Source organism: Rattus norvegicus, chromosome 5 (genome assembly GCF_036323735.1).
Source record: "Rattus norvegicus strain BN/NHsdMcwi chromosome 5, GRCr8, whole genome shotgun sequence".
Classification (NCBI taxonomy): Eukaryota; Metazoa; Chordata; class Mammalia; order Rodentia; family Muridae; genus Rattus; species Rattus norvegicus.
The window spans coordinates 82,106,180-82,122,438 of NC_086023.1; the positions used below are offsets into that span (position 1 = coordinate 82,106,180).

General features: G+C 42.8%; 1 pseudogene; it reads right to left on the reverse strand.

The window, feature by feature from the left end:
- Positions 1-1,375: 1,375 nt before the first annotated feature.
- Positions 1,376-2,382, reverse strand: Gapdh-ps110 (Glyceraldehyde-3-phosphate dehydrogenase, pseudogene 110; annotated as a pseudogene).
- Positions 2,383-16,259: the final 13,877 nt, after the last annotated feature.

Here is a 16,259-nt window from a genome sequence, read left to right on the forward strand (position 1 = left end):
GCCACCCACTGGAGTATGGGTAACTTAACAGTGCCCATACCTTCAAAGAATGGTTCTCCCTCCCTCGGTATCTCTCAGTTGCCATTACCTCCTGGGGAATGGGTGGGATCACAGAACTCCCACAAGCTTCCCCTCGGTCTAGTTTGTCAGAACTTTGGCCAGGTTGACTTTGTGTAGGTCTTGTGCGGAAAACTACAACCACTGTGAGTTCATGAATACAATAGTCATGTTGTGTCCAGGTGTCAGCATTTCCCAGCATTTATACCTTACCTCTGGTTCTTACATTCTTTCTGCCTTCTCTTCATGGTGTTCTTTGGGTACTGGCATATATGTGGGAGTTTGGGGGGACTGATAAAGATGTCCCATTTAGGGCTGAGAGCTCGTAACCACTTATTCTCAGTACTTTGACCAGAACTGTATTCACTGTTGCCCTCTGAAAAAAGAAGGTTCTCTCTTAAGGCTGAACACACTCCAGGTTCATGGGTATAAACACAACTATTTAGAAGGGATTTTTGACAATATGATGCTTCAGCAAAATGAGAGTAGCTGGTTCTATCCCAGGGACATCAGCCATTGGATTTTGGTCATGTTTACATTACCAGGCAAGAAATTTCTTCCTGAAGAGAAGGCTTCAAATCCACTCGGAAAGTTGTTGGTTCTCCATATAAATGGGGACACTATTGCTTCAGTGGGCTCATCTTGCTTGGCAGATCAGTACTATAGCAGTCAGAGCCCAATGCTGGGTAAGACCACTAATGTCTTTTCTCTCCCAGCAGCTTCTACAACACAGTCTAGCTCTGTGAAAGCTAGCCAGTAGGAAGGAAATTTATAGGTTAGTATGAGATCCATTTCTTGCTGTCCTGCAGTCAAAATGTATGATAGCTCCAACATTTCAGGTCTTACCATGTAGTTATAGAAAGCTGCCAAATATTCTGTGTTGTTTTAGAGCCCACTGGGGTATCCTTGACCAATATCTCAAAGAGATGTCTAAGATATTTTTTCTTAATTAAATTAAAAATTTCCAACAATGGCAGATAAATAGGAAAAAGTTTAGCTTTGCTATAAAAAAGTGAAAACTAGCCTTTTTTCCCTTTCTACCAGCTGTAATATTTAAGAAAAAAGTGCCAGTGAAGATGTATAAAATTCTTCAATCTCATATACTTTTTTGGGGGGTGCAGCATAACTTTATTGATGGTATTCAAGAGAGTATGGAGGGTTCACTTGACCCCTCCTGTTATTATGAGGGTCTGGGATGGAATTGTGAGGGAGATGCTCAGGGTTGGGGGCTGAGTTGGGATGGGGACTCCTCAGCAACTGAGGACCTCTCTCTTGCTCTCAGTATCCTTGCTGGTCTGGGGTGGGTGGTCCAAGTTTCTTACTCCTTGGAGGCCATGTAGGCCATGAGGTCCACCACACTGCTGCTGTAGCTGTATTCATTGTCATACCAGAAATGAGCTTTGCAAAGTTGTCATTGAGAGCAATGCCAGCACCAGCATCAAGAGTGGAAGAGTGAGAGTTGCTGTTGAAGTCATAGGAGACAACCTGGTCCTCAGTGTAACCCAGGATGCCCTTTAGTGGGCCCTTGGATGCCTGCTTCACCACCTTCTTGATGTCATCATACTTGGCAGGTTTCTCCAGGCGGCATGTCAGATCCACAATGGATACATTGGGTGTAGGAACACAGAAGGCCATGCCAGTGAGCTTCCTGTTCAGCTCAGGGATGACCTTTCCCACAGCCTTGGCAGCACCAGTGGATGCAGGGATGATGTTCTGGGCAGCCCTACGGCCATTACTCCACAGCTTTCCAGAGGGGCCATTCACAGTCTTCTGAGTGGTAGTGATGACATGGATTGTGGTCATAAGCTCTTCCACAACGCCAATGTTGTCATGGATGACCTTAGCCAGGGGGACTAAGCAGTTGGTGGTACAGGATGCATTGCTGACAATCTTGAGTTAGCTGTTATATTTCTCGTGGTTCACACCTATCACAAACATGGGGGCATCAGCTGAAGAGGTGGAGATGATGACTCTTTTGGTTCCCCTCTTCAAGGGGGTCCTGGTCTTCTCCATGGTGGTGAAGATGCCAGTAGACTCCATGACTTACTCAGACCAGCATCATTCCCATTTGATGTTAGCGGGATCTTGCTCCTGGAAGATGGTAAAGGAATTCCTGTTGATGACAAGCTTCCCATTCTCAGCCTTGACTGTGCCATTGAATTTGCCATGGGTAGAGTCATACTGGACAATGTAGACTGTAGAGTTGAGGTCAATGAAGGGGTTGTTGATGGCAACAATCTCCACTTTGCCAGATGCAGACGAGAAGGCAGCCCTGGTAACCAGGCACCCAATATAGCCAAATCTGTTCACACTGACCTTCACCATCTTGTCTGCAAGATGAGGTTGGCACTGCAAGAGATGTGGTAGTCTCTGGAGCAGGGAGGAGCAGAGAGCCCTCATATACTCTTGATGTGAGCATAAACCAGCCTTTGTGAAGGAAAGCATTTGCAATGGTCTCAAAGCATTTCTACTGAAAATCTATTTCTTAGTCTATCTCTTAGAAAAATACCTGTGTATTGAATACACATAGTAAAGGATCCCATTGTGGTCTGTTGTAAATACCCACATTTAGAGCTAGACAGTCATGCATGACAGAAAACTCTGACATGAAAATAAACATACATGGATTCATTTTCCTCTGGATAAAAAAGAAATCTGGGTTGGCCTTTGAGCTGATGTGGAGAAAGCCTGATTCCCTCTGTCCTTGGTACTGGAGAGGGAGAGCACTTTAGGCCTTGACACATGCACCTGCAGAAAGCTTCAAAAGAATGCTTTCAGCTGGGCATCCTCCCTACAGCTGTGATGGAAAGAACAGAAGGATAAAGGCTATTGGGGAGGCGAACAGTTCTCTTCAAAAGAAGTTCAGAAAATTATGTGTTTCTTTGTATGTTATCCCTGTACTTTGTAAATTATCCCTGAAAAAAACCATTAATCACAGGTATATATGGATGTGAAGGATATAATTTCTAGCACATTGTACATATCAGCATATAAATAAAGCCATAGAATCACCGTTAAAACTACATCCAATTGAATGTGACTACCTCGATATTACAGTAGCTAACACTCTCCATCTCCCAAACTCTGAAACAGTTGAAAATTTTCCATTATTTCTTTTCTCATATTCTGGTCCCTGGTCTTTCTAATGTGTGCTTTCTACTTGAAAGCTTACTGATCACCTTGCCACACTGCTCAGCCACAACAATATGTAGAAAGGTGGAAAATTTAACTTCATGTGGTTATAGACTAAAAGGCATTATTCTTATTCTTTCTCTTAATTATGGTTGTTGACACCAGGATGGTTAGAACACAAAAAGACACACTGTGCATTTTGACAAACACCAGAACATGAAATGGCCCCCCAAGCTCTGAAAACAGATGTAAGTCCTTGCGAGGACTGTGAACGCTGGAAAGAGCAGACAGCTTTCATAGGTTTCTGCAAAGAAACTTGATTCCTTAACTAAATAAATGGAAATTATTAGTTTTAAAGCAGCGTTGTTAATTCCTAGACCTCTTATGAGGTACATGTAAAAAAATCATAGCAATGAATGCTTATTTTAAGATTTAAAGTTGACAACACGCCCTATCCATTTGGTTATGAAAACCGTGGACTAGGAGAGGACTTTTACCCAATTGCTGATGTCGTCATCAGCTCCATAGGGACACTGACGGTTTGCTGGCCTTGAGCTCACCATCCTCACACCTCTGCCTCCTGACTGACAGGATTCGACTTGTGTGACACCAGCCTGGATTTTCCCACTTATCTACACTCTGCTCTGTAGAGGGAAGTCACTGTGCTTAGTCTCAAAAGGATTACAGAGTTCCATTCTAGTAGTTCGACAGCAGAATGCCTGCAGAAAGTACTTGCAAAGGTCTTTGACATTTGTCTGTTCTCCCCATTTGTCTGTTTTTAATATGTATTCACCCAGTTATTGTTACTAAGATGGACTGAGAAATATTTGTTTTATATTTTGGATTATAATTCAATACTATTCAATCCTATTGTATTTATTTTGGTGTCCAGGTTGCTCCAGGTTTGGTCATTGACTGCTTGCTTAGTTGGCTATTATGTCCCTTGGACATACCCCATTGCCCCCACCCCCTTTCTTTACTTTTACATACCACAGTGGGCTGAAGGTACAGCTTGTTGCCTCTCCATACCAGCTACCTGTTCCAAGGAGCCTGGTTTTCTTTGTTGGAGAATGCACAAAAAAGTCACACAGGGCTTGACAATTCTTTTCTTCTTTTCTTTTCTTTTTTTATGGAGAAATTTTCAGAGTAACCTAGGGATCCACATGTGTGTTGAGACAATCTGGGTAGTCTGTCAATAAGGAGATGTCATTAAGTGATGCATGAAATTGCTGAGAAGGAACAGGCATTAGAATAAAGATAATGAACTACTTTGGGAAATTGCAGATGCTGTGAGAAGTCCATGAGCAAGTACTCAGGACTAAAATTATAATGCTGTGTCATGGTTTGATGGTGAAGTGTTTCCCATAGGCTCCTTCCTGTGTTGCAGGCGCGGTCCTCACTGGGGTCCTATTTTGTCAGGAGCTGGACACTTTAGAAGGTGGTGTTCCTGGGGAAAAGTAGGTCTTTTATAGTCTCTGCCCTCTTCCTTTTGCTCCTTGTTTTCTGACCAGCATGAAATGAACAACTTTATTCCACTATACCTTCCTGCTGTGAAGTTCTGCTTCACTGTGGCCCGGAAACAGAGTCCAGATGACCATAGACTGTAAACCCTAAGACTGTGAACCAAAATAAATCTCATTTTGATTTATTTTTCTTAGGCGTTTGTCATGGTAATGACAAGTCTGACTAAAATAGATTGTATATTTTCTTTATTTACATTTCAAATATTATCCTCTTTTCTGGTTTCCCCTCTGGAAACCCCCTATCCCACCCCACCCCTACTCCCTCCCACCTCCCTACCCTGTCATCCCTATACAATGGGGCACTGAGCCTTCACAGGGCCAAGGGCCTCTCCTATTGATGCCTGACAAGGCCGTCCTCTGGTACATATGTGGCTGGAACCATGGGTCCTTCCATGTGTACTCTCTAGTTGGTGGTTTAGTCCCTGGGAGCTTTTGTGTGTGTGTGTGTGTGTGTGTGTGTGTGTGTGTGTGTGTGTGTGTGGGTCTGGTTGGTTGATGTTGTTGTTCTTCCTATGGATTGCAAACTCCTTCAGCTCCTCTAGTCCTTTCTCTAACTCCTCCACTGGGGACCCCATTTTTAGTCCAATGGTTGGCTATGAGCATCTGCCTCTCTCTGGAAGAGCCTGTAAGGAGACAGCTATATCAGGCTCCTACCAGCAAGCACTTGGCATCCTTGGCAATTCTTTTTACATGTACTACTTTGTTAGCTCAGCTGCTCATGGGGGGCATTTCTTTCATTCATATTACTTTTTAATACATTAATTTAACATGTTAAACTGTATTTATTTTATTTAAAAACTTGAGAATTGGATCCCGGCCCGCAGCAGCTCTCTGCTCCCAGACCCCGTGGGAAAGAGACCTCACCGCCTAGTCAGGTGGGCACTCCTGAGGCTGCAGAGCAGAAGAGACCACCAACACTGCCCACCCCTGCCCACATCCCTGGCCCAAGAGGAAACTGTATAAGGCCTCTGGGCTCCCGTGGGGGAGGGCCCAGGAGCGGCAGGACCCCTGCCTGAGACACCGCCGGAACCTGAAGGAAACAGACCGGATAAACAGTTCTCTGCACCCAAATCCCGTGGGAGGGAGAGCTAAACCTTCAGAGAGGCAGACAAGCCTGGGAAACCAGAAGAGACTGCTCTCTGTACATACATCTCTGACGCCAGAGGAAAACACCAAAGGCCATCTGGAACCCTGGTGCACTGAAGCTCCCGGAAGGGGCGGCACAGGTCTTCCTGGTTGCTGCCGCCACAGAGAGCCCGTGGGCAGCACCCCGCGAGCGAACTTGAGCCTCGGGACCACAGGTAAGACCAACTAACTTGTCTGCTGCAAGAAAGCTGCCTGGTGAAATCGGGACACACAGAGGCAGAATTCCTCTAGGACCGGGCACGTCCTGTGTTTACCGGAAGTCCCACACCCGCGGATCCCGGCCCGCAGCAGCTCTCTGCTCCCAGACCCCGTGGGAAAGAGACCTCACCGCCTGGTCAGGTGGGCACTCCTGAGGCTGGTAAGACCAACTTGTATGCTGCAAGTGACCTGCCTGGTGAACTCAAGACACAGGCCCACAGGAACAGCTGAAGACCTGTACAGAGGAAAAACTACACGCACGAAAGCAGAACACTCTGTCCCCATAACTGGCTGAAAGAAAACAGTAAAACAGGTCTACAGCACTCCTGACACACAGGCTTATAGGGACAGTCTAGCCACTGTCAGAAATAGCAGAACAAAGTAACACTAGAGATAATCTGATGGCGAGAGGCAAGAGCAGGAACCCAAGCAACAGAAACCGAGACTACATGGCATCATCGGAGCCCAATTCTCCCACCAAAACAAACATGGAATATCCAAACACACAGAAAAGCAAGATCTAGTTTCAAAATCATATTTGATCATGATGCTGGAGGACTTCAAGAAAGACGTGAAGAACTCCCTTAGAGAAACACAGGAAAACATTAATAAACAAGTAGAAGCCTACAGAGAGGAATCGCAAAAATGCCTGAAAGAATTCCAGGAAATCATAAATAAACAAGTAGAAGCCCATAGAGAGGAGTCACAAAAATCCCTGAAAGAATTCCAGGAAAACACAATCAAACAGTTGAAGGAATTAAAAATGGAAATAGAAGCAATCAAGAAAGAACACATGGAAACAACCCTGGATATAGAAAACCAAAAGAAGAGACAAGGAGCTGTAGATACAAGCTTCACCAACAGAATACAAGAGATGGAAGAGAGAATCTCAGGAGCAGAAGATTCCATAGAAATCATTGACTCAACTGTCAAAGATAATGTAAAGCGGAAAAAGCTACTGGTCCAAAACATACAGGAAATCCAGGACTCAACGAGAAGATCAAACCTAAGGATAATAGGTATAGAAGAGAGTGAAGACTCCCAGCTCAAAGGACCAGTAAATATCTTCAACAAAATCATAGAAGAAAACTTCCCTAACCTAAAAAAAGAGATACCCATAGGCATACAAGAAGCCTACAGAACTCCAAATAGATTGGACCAGAAAAGAAACACCTCCCGTCACATAATAGTCAAAACACCAAACGCACAAAATAAAGAAAGAATATTAAAAGCAGTAAGGGAAAAAGGTCAAGTAACATATAAAGGCAGACCTATCAGAATCACACCAGACTTCTCGCCAGAAACTATGAAGGCCAGAAGATCCTGGACTGATGTCATACAGACCCTAAGAGAACACAAATGCCAGCCCAGGTTACTGTATCCAGCAAAACTCTCAATTAACATTGATGGAGAAACCAAGATATTCCATGACAAAACCAAATTTACACAATATCTTTCTACAAATCCAGCACTACAAAGGATAATAAATGGTAAAGCCCAACATAAGGAGGCAAACTATACCCTAGAAGAAGCAAGAAACTAATCGTCTTGGCAACAAAACAAAGAGAATGAAAGCACACAAACATAACCTCACATCCAAATATGAATATAACGGGAAGCAATAATCACTATTCCTTAATATCTCTCAACATCAATGGCCTCAACTCCCCAATAAAAAGACATAGATTAGCAAACTGGATACGCAACGAGGACCCTGCATTCTGCTGCCTACAGGAGGCACACCTCAGAGACAAAGACAGACATTACCTCAGAGTGAAAGGCTGGAAAACAATTTTCCAAGCAAATGGTCAGAAGAAGCAAGCTGGAGTAGCCATTCTAATATCAAATAAAATCAATTTTCAACTAAAAGTCATCAAAAAAGATAAGGAAGGACACTTCATATTCATCAAAGGAAAAATCCACCAAGATGAACTCTCAATCCTAAATATCTATGCCCCAAATACAAGGGCACCTACATATGTAAAAGAAACCTTACTAAAGCTCAAAACACACATTGCACCTCACACAATAATAGTGGGAGATTTCAACACCCCACTCTCATCAATGGACAGATCATGGAAACAGAAATTAAACAGAGATGTATACAGACTAAAAGAAGTCATGAGCCAAATGGACTTAACGGATATTTATAGAACATTCTATCCTAAAGCAAAAGGATATACCTTCTTCTCAGCTCCTCATGGTACTTTCTCCAAAATTGACCATATAATTGGTCAAAAAACAGGCCTCAACAGGTACAGAAAGATAGAAATAATCCCATGCTTGCTATCGGACCACCACGGCCTAAAACTGGTCTTCAATAACAATCAAGGAAGAATGCCCACATATACTTGGAAATTGAACAATGCTCTACTCAATGATAACCTGGTCAAGGAAGAAATAAAGAAAGAAATAAAAAACTTTTTAGAATTTAATGAAAATGAAGGTACAACATACCCAAACTTATGGGACACAATGAAAGCTGTGCTAAGAGGAAAACTCATAGTGCTGAGTGCCTGCAGAAAGAAACAGGAAAGAGTATATGTCAGCAGCTTGACAGCACACCTAAGAGCTCTAGAACAGAAAGAAGCAAATACACCCAGGAGGAGTAGAAGGCAGGAAATAATCAAACTCAGAGCTGAAATCAACCAAGTAGAAACAAAAAGGACCATAGAAAGAATCAACAGAACCAAAAGTTGGTTCTTTGAGAAAATCAACAAGATAGATAAACCCTTAGGCAGACTAACGAGAGGACACAGAGAGTGCGTCCAAATTAACAAAATCAGAAATGAAAAGGGAGACATAACAACAGATTCAGAGGAAATTCAAAAAATCATCAGATCTTACTATAAAAACCTATATTCAACAAAACTTGAAAATCTTCAGGAAATGGACAATTTCCTAGACAGATACCAGGTACCGAAGTTAAATCAGGAACAGATAAACCAGTTAAACAACCCCATAACTCCTAAGGAAATAGAAGCAGTCATTAAAGGTCTCCCAACCAAAAAGAGCCCAGGTCCAGACGGGTTTAGTGCAGAATTCTATCAAACCTTCATAGAAGACCTCATACCAATATTATCCAAACTATTCCACAAAATTGAAACAGATGGAGCACTACCGAATTCCTTCTACGAAGCCACAATTACTCTTTTACCTAAACCACACAAAGACACAACAAAGAAAGAGAACTTCAGACCAATTTCCCTTATGAATATCGACGCAAAAATACTCAACAAAATTCTGGCAAACCGAATCCAAGAGCACATCAAAACAATCATCCACCATGACCAAGTAGGCTTCATCCCAGGCATGCAGGGATGGTTTAATATACGGAAAACCATGAACGTGATCCATTATATAAACAAACTGAAAGAACAAAACCACATGATCATTTCCTTAGACGCTGAGAAAGCATTTGACAAAATTCAAGACCCCTTCATGATAAAAGTCCTGGAAAGAATAGGAATTCAAGGCCCATACCTGAACATAGTAAAAGCCATATACAGCAAACCAGTTGCTAGCATTAAACTATATGGAGAGAAACTTGAAGCAATCCCACTAAAATCAGGGACTAGACAAGGCTGCCCACTCTCTCCCTACTTATTCAATATAGTTCTTGAAGTTCTAGCCAGAGCAATCAGACAACAAAAGGAGGTCAAGGGGATACAGATCGGAAAAGAAGAAGTCAAAATATCACTATTTGCAGATGATATGATAGTATATTTAAGTGATCCCCAAAGTTCCACCAGAGAACTACTAAAGCTGATAAACAACTTCAGCAAAGTGGCTGGGTATAAAATTAACTCAAATAAATCGGTTGCCTTCCTCTATACAAAAGAGAAACAAGCCGAGAAAGAAATTAGGGAAACGACACCCTTCATAATAGACCCAAATAATGTAAAGTACCTCGGTGTGACTTTAACAAAGCAAGTAAAAGATCTGTATAATAAGAACTTCAAGACACTGAAGAAGGAAATTGAAGAAGACCTCAGAAGATGGAAAGATCTCCCATGCTCATGGATTGGCAGGATTAATGTAGTAAAAATGGCCATTTTACCAAAAGCAATCTACAGATTCAATGCAATCCCCATCAAAATACCAATCCAATTCTTCAAAGAGTTAGACAGAACAATTTGCAAATTCATCTGGAATAACAAAAAACCCAGGATAGCTAAAGCTATCCTCAACAATGAAAGGACTTCAGGGGGAATCACTATCCTTGAACTCAAGCAGTATTACAGAGCAATAGTGATAAAAACTGCATGGTATTGGTACAGAGACAGACAGATAGACCAATGGAATAGAATTGAAGACCTAGAAATGAACCCACACACCTATGGTCACTTGATTTTTGACAAAGGAGCCAAAACCATCAAATGGAAAAAAGATAGCATTTTCAGCAAATGGTGCTGGTTCAACTGGAGGTCAACATGTAGAAGAATGCAGATCGATCCATGCTTATCACCCTGTACAAAGCTTAAGTCCAAGTGGATCAAGGACCTCCAAATCAAAGCAGACACACTCAAATTAATAGAAGAAAAACTAGGGAAGCATCTGGAACACATGGGCAGTGGAAAAAATTTCGTTAAACAAAACACCAATGGCTTATGCTCTAAGATCAAGAATGGGATCTCATAAAACTGCAAAGCTTCTGTAAGGCAAAGGACACTGTGGTTAGGACAAAACGGCAACCAACAGATTGGGAAAAGATCTTTACCAATCCTACAACAGATAGAGGCCTTATATCCAAAATATACAAAGAACTCAAGAAGTTAGACCGCAGGGAGACAAATAACCCTATTAAAATTGGGGTTCAGAGCTAAACAAAGAATTCACCTGTGAGGAATGCCGAATGGCTGAGAAACACCTAAAGAAATGTTCAACATCTTTAGTCATAAGGGAAATGCAAATCAAAACAACCCTGAGATTTCACCTCACACCAGTGAGAATGGCTAAAATCAAAAACTCAGGTGACAACAAATGCTGGCGAGGATGTGGAGAAAGAGGAACACTCCTCCATTGTTGGTGGGATTGCATACTGGTACAACCATTCTGGAAATCAGTCTGGAGGTTCCTCAGAAAATTGGACACTGAACTGCCTGAGGATCGAGCTATACCTCTCTTGGGCATATACCCAAAAGATGCCCCAACATATAAAAAAGACACGTGCTCCACTATGTTCATTGCAGCCTTATTTATAATAGCCAGAAGCTGGAAAGAACCCAGATGCCCTTCAACAGAGGAATGGATACAGAAATTGTGGTACATCTACACAATGGAATATTACTCAGCTATAAAAAACAACGAGTTTATGAAATTCGTAGGCAAATGGTTGGAACTGGAAAATATCATCCTGAGTGAGCTAACCCAATCACAGAAAGACATACATGGTATGCACTCATTGATAAGTGGCTATTAGCCCAAATGCTTGAATCACCCTAGATGCCTAGAACAAATGAAACTCAAGACGAATGATCAAAATGTGAATGCTTCACTCCTTCTTTAAAAGGGGAACAAGAATACCCTTGGCAGGGAAGGGAGAGGCAAAGATTAAAACAGAGACTGAAGGAACACCCATTCAGAGCCTGCCCCACATGTGGCCCATACATATACAGCCACCCAATTAGACAAGATGGATGAAGCAAAGAAGTGCAGACTGACAGGAGCCAGATGTAGATCGCTCCTGAGAGACACAGCCAGAATACAGCAAATACAGAGGCGAATGCCAGCAGCAAACCACTGAACTGAGAATAGGACCCCGGTTGAAGGAATCAGAGAAAGAACTGGAAGAGCTTGAAGGGGCTTGAGACCCCATATGTACAACAATGCCAAGCAACCAGAGCTTCCAGGGACTAAGCCACTACCTAAAGACTATACATGGACTGACCCTGGACTCTGACCTCATAGGTAGCAATGAATATCCTAGTAAGAGCACCAGTGGAAGGGGAAGCCCTGGGTCCTGCTAAGACTGAACCCCCAGTGAACTAGACTGGTGGGGGGAGCGCGGCAATGGGGGGAGGGTTGGGAGGGGAACACCCATAAGGAAGGGGAGGGGGGAGGGGGATGTTTGCCCGGATACCGGGAAAGGGAATAACACTCGAAATGTATATAAGAAATACTCAAGTTAATAAAAAAAAAAACTTGAGAATTTTATGTGTGAGTATTGTAATTACACAATTTCCACCTCTCTGTCCCTCCAACTCTTCCCTTGTCTCAACAACGCTGTCTCAAGTTATGGATCTTTTGTTCTCTGACTATTATTGTTTTATACACATGCATGCATATAGTTTTTGAAGGCGAGTCCATAACCATCATGTCAGGGACTATGGCAGCAGGCAGGCAGGTAGGGCATCGGAGCAATAACTCAAGTCTTATATCCTTATCCACAAGCATGAAGCAGAGGGAGCTAACTGGAGTGGCATGAGCTTTTAAAGCCTCATAGCTTACCCCCAGTTGACACACCTTCGCCAACAAGGCCATACCTCCTAATCCTTCACAACAGTTCCACCCTTTGGGCACTACATATTCAAGAATATGAACCTATGAAGGCCATCTCATTCAAATCGCCATAGCATCCGTCCACTTTATTTATTTATTTCTTGAGACAGGGTCACTCATTGGCCTGGAGCTCACTGATCAGATTCGCCTGGTTAGCCATTGACTGCAAGGGGTCATCCTATCTCCACTTTCTCAGTGCTGGGCTTATGGAGACAGGCTACAGTGCCTAATGTCTGTGGTCATTTTGTTGTTGTTTTGTACTTTTGTGGTTCTAAGGCTTGAACTCTGGTCTTTCTGCATATGCAGCAAACATTTGAGAGTTTATGTAGCCCTGGCAGGCCATTTCTGATCAGCAACTTTAAAGAGCTTCTATCATTGTTCAATTATTCACTGTAATCTTTACAATATTCCTGAAGACAAATCGCTACATAGAATGATTATTTTTTCTGGGACCAGTAGATGAATTATAGTTTGGGGTGAGTAAACACTTATGTTGGGCTTAATGGTAATCTTTACATCTTATAGCCCAGCATTTCCTAGAGACACAGGCAAGATCAGTGTATTTGAACCATATTCTTCTACACTATGAAGAGAGGGTGCTCCTCTTCTGATGACAGCTAAACTATATGGAGTGAGGGAAGAGAGTGCATTTGAGGGGTCCTGGCTAGATTGGAAGAGAACGGTGAAAACCTCCTTTGGGCCTCACCCATGCACATGCAGTTTGGGTTCAATTTTCACTTTGCTTCTCTGGACTGACATCTGGAGAAAGCATCACTTTTGGAGAGAGTTAAGGGTGATCCCAGGGCAGATGAGGCTCATGCTGGGTTCTGGATGCTGCTTCTATGCTATCTGGCCAATGCCGATTGGGAGAGGGTGATGTGCAGAGAAGAGATGGCATAGAAAGCATCACAGGGTAAGGCTCCGAAGCTTGAAGGTACATTTGAGTGTGCTGGGAGCACTCCTGATTTATTGATTCCCCTGTGGGAATAAAGGACATCAACAGCATCAGGACAGGCCCTTTTATCTCCTTCCAGGAAGAAGCCTGGATGGCAGAGAGCTATCCTGGAGACCCTCATCATCACAAGCCATATAGATTAGATAACTGAGACCCAGTAGGCCCTCAAGGCCACAGAGGAGAGGGGAACCTGAGTCTCCCGGGGGACTATCCAGATCTAGGTCAGGCCTGACATTTCTCAATAGACACCCAGAGGCCAGAGCCTGCATTGGATGTGCTTTTTCTTCCATATTACCATACCAGTCTCCCCTCTCAGAACAGAAAATAGCAAGTCTAGCCAACAGCATCCAGTGGAGTTGAAAGAGACAGTTGCAGGTAAAATCCCCGAGATAATGTTGACTAGGGAATTAAAAACTTCTAGTGATTCCCCAGGTTCAAACAGTGGTTGGCATAGAGAATGTGTTCAATCATGTTTGAGTGAATAAACCACAGGGGCAAGGGTATGGACAGGGACAGAAGGTTAGATTTAGGGAGAAAGGGCTTGGCACTCTCTATGCTCTCTTCCTTTTGATGGCTTGATAAACCCTTATCCAAAGTCCCTCTTCTCTTCATGGCATAAAGCTGATGTCCCCTTGCATGTTCATGTGGAGGATTGTATAGATGCAGCCTCAGGGTGAGGAGCGCCTCACACCTGCTCAGCCTTCACAGAGGCTTTCTGTCTGCTTGCCTCATGGCTCAAACAATGCAACGGTATTCATTTTAAGTCAAACAAAGGAGATTCCATCTGCAATTTCTTTGCTAGACTTTGACATCTATTGGCTGGGACTGGTTTTATCCTTTCCGACCAGAATGTGTTGTGGAGCAACAGTCAGGCGTGTCCTCTAGGATCAGAGTGTTCAAACTTGCTTGCTACAGGTGTAACTTCTGGGAAGTTACTTTTTAAAAATATGAGATTTTAAAACTTAAGTATTTTATTTAATATTCATGCGTACATCTAATTTATTTAGATCCAACCCACCACCGTCTTTCCCTCCAGTTTCTTGTATTTTACCCCTCTATACCTCACAATTTCACCTTTTCTCTCTTTCTCTTACTCTCTTTTCGCCTTTCCCCTTCTCTCTTTCCCTCCCTCCTTCCCTTCCTCCCTCCCTCCCCTCATCTTTCCCAACTTTCTTTCCCCCATCCCCACCACTCCATTTTTTTGAGGCATGGTCTCATGTATCTTAGGCTAGCTTCAAACTCAGCCTGTAGTCTAGGATAGCCCTGTGCTTCTGAGTTTCCTCCTTCTACCTCTGGAGGGTTGGGGTCATAGGCACAGCCCACTACACTTGGTTTAAGTGGTACTGGGTTGGCTGTTGGTTATGTTGAGGTTTTGTGCGTGTCAGATAAACACTTCCAGCAAAGCCACACCCTAGCCCTTATCCTTATGTGTTTTATTGACCTGTTTTCTCTTGTGCCCGTTCTGCTGTTGACACATACAAAATGTTTTAATTCAAATAGATTTTCTACTTCTAGGTTTGCTTGGTTCCTTTCCACAGATTGTTCTATGTTGAAATTCTTTATCCTTCCAATTATTCTTTTATTTACCCCCAAATACTAAAACTGTCTCGTCAAATCTTTACCCATAAATTCAATATATGAATTGTCTTTGAATCTGTTTTTTTTTGTCCATTTAAAATTTTTTTCATGTGACATCAGGCACTGGATGTGGAAGTGGCAGAAGCTGCATGACGTTACCTTCCTCCAAAATGGATTGCATTTTCTTTTGAAAGAAGGTGAAACACCTTGACACTGTCAAAGCCTGATTTTCTTCCTTATTTGAGCTTGTCCAGTTCAAGGTTGTCTTTACTTCCAATGCACACCCTTTATTCTGAGGTAGTTCCTGGCCATTGATGACTGCTGCCACCGGTAGTGGGGTTACTGCCAGGAGAAGCAGAGGATTCCAGTAGTCGCTGCCAGTTAAATCCCAGAATGATAACCCTCCAGGTGCTTAAAGTCTTATGACCCTGGCTACTAAAGCCTTAAATAATCTGGCTTATGGATTTTTTGGTGATCTCACATTATTCAGGATTTCAAAAACAGGTCAGTGTTTTACCATTTTTTGTTTTAGGGAGGAAACGTTTATCTGGTGGGAATTCTATGCCGTTTGAATCCATGAGAGCTTTTGCTCTGCCTTTAAAGACTGCACTGTCTTAGCACATGGCATATTTTTTATAGAAATCCTGGACATACCAAGAGAGTCTTAAGTTTCATCTATCATCTTTCTTTCTTTCTTTCTTTCTTTCTTTCTTTCTTTCTTTCTTTCTTTCTTATCTATCTATCTATCTATCTATCTATCTATCTATCTATCTATCTATCTATCTTTCTATGATTGATCTATGTAGCTATTATGTATGTATGTATAATCTATATATTTATCTATCATTCATCTATTTTTTTTACTTCTTTTTTCTTTCTATCATCTTAGTCTATCTATCTGTATGGTTAATTGGGGTCCCTTGTCTGCTTCCACCACAGGGCATGGTTATTTGGGGAGGCAGGATGCAGGAAGTTTGACCTTGCTTACCTCATGCTGTCACTGTCACCAGGAGGGTGTCGGGCTGTAGGAAGCTAGAGGACATGGAGTCGTGAACTGAGTGCACCCCTGGAGCTGGCTCCGGTGTCCCTGGGCCTGCAAGGAGGCCTGAGCCACTGGGTTCTCAGGATCTTGGGCATCCAGGTGGCACTGGAAGCCACAGAAGAACTGA